The 1,397-nt window shown below is 40.8% G+C and overlaps 1 protein-coding gene across 1 annotated transcript in view; it reads right to left on the reverse strand.

Moving 5' to 3' along the window:
• Nucleotides 1-1,397, reverse strand: part of CCDC169 (coiled-coil domain containing 169) — a gene marked incomplete at its 3' end in the record, with an annotated part of 21,843 nt that overhangs the window by 19,506 nt on the left and 940 nt on the right. The gene's annotated exons all lie outside the window — the stretch shown is intronic.

The following is a 1,397-nucleotide window of genomic DNA, read 5'->3' on the forward strand; positions in this document are numbered from 1 at the left end:
GAAACATCATTTATTGAAGGCATGGTTGAGAAACAGAGTCAAGCAAATGAAGGCTTCTGATTAGCCAGTTCCTGCAGGACACAAATATGCACTAAAGCTCAAAGCCCCTCAGACAATCATTGGAAACCCTTTACACTTAACTTAAATATGATCCCCAAAAGTTGGTTATCTGATTTCTCAGAACCCAGCAAATTAGAAGCTGTAAGTTATTATAGGAAGGAATAGCTAGGGAAATAGGTAACAAGTGACAACCTGAAACAGAGAAAAAAAAAAAAAAACCACTTACAAAAAAGTATACACAAACATTTTTTAAAAAAGCGTCCCAGAGGTTAGCTATCCAGGACATCAGTAAATAGCACATTCACTACCATCATATGATGACAGAATCATTTAGTCAATAAATATTTTTGAATGCCTATCATGTTCAAGACATTGTGCAAAGTGCTGAAGATACTAAAGTGAACAAGTGAAGAGAACAACAGCAAAGCAGCAGCTAACTTCCACTGGGTGTTTATTACAAGCCAGTGCTAAGTGCTTCATGTACATTTCACTCCACCCTAGCAACAACCCATACAAATGAGATAACTGTTGGTATACAGTCTTAGAGCTGAGAAAACGTAGATTTAAAGAAGTTAATTAACTTATCCAAGACCGCAGAGTTACTCAGTGGTTATGAACTGGGATTTGAGTTTATGCAGGATTCCTCTAAAGTACTTGCTCTGATACTCTACTGCCTCAAAAAATAAGCAGAACCTGTCGTCAGAATGTGTATAGTTTTGCAGAGAAAGAGGCAATTAAAATAGTGTGATTGGACCTACAATAGAAGAAAGCATAGGATGGTATGGGGACACATAAGGTAAGTCTAATCCTCACGGGGCTTGTGATGGGGTTGGGATTGCTTTCTAAAAATTCTTAAAAGTTTCAAAGCTTTAATAATACACAGTACTAATATTATTTTAAAAGGCATATATGAGGGGCACCATTTTTACAAAATGTCACCATTTCTGAAGTTCTAAAGGGGATGAAAGCAAATTTGACATTTTAAACATAGAACCTGAATTTAGTGGAACATCAAAACCAAACACCTATTGTAGCATTATAGTATATGGACATAATACACTGCATCTAATTGATCCTAAAGGCAGAAGAACACCCTACCTCCAAACCTGCCTATGTATAAATACCATGGCTTAATGAGTCAGAGGCAAATGAATCTTTGGCAAAAAAGTGCTGTTTTTGGAAGTCGCCCTGTGTGCCCAGGTGTTAATCACGACGCGGTCTCACACGGACCTCAGTGGCTTCAGCCCTGCGCGGCGGGGCCCGACCCGGCGCTGGCGCTGAGGACGCCTCGGGAGGGGTCCCGGGGGCGCCGACCGGGCCCCACACCCGCGCGGGAG

This window comes from Galeopterus variegatus, unplaced genomic scaffold, assembly GCF_000696425.1.
Source record: "Galeopterus variegatus unplaced genomic scaffold, G_variegatus-3.0.2 Scaffold4115, whole genome shotgun sequence".
In the NCBI taxonomy this organism is placed as follows: Eukaryota; Metazoa; Chordata; class Mammalia; order Dermoptera; family Cynocephalidae; genus Galeopterus; species Galeopterus variegatus.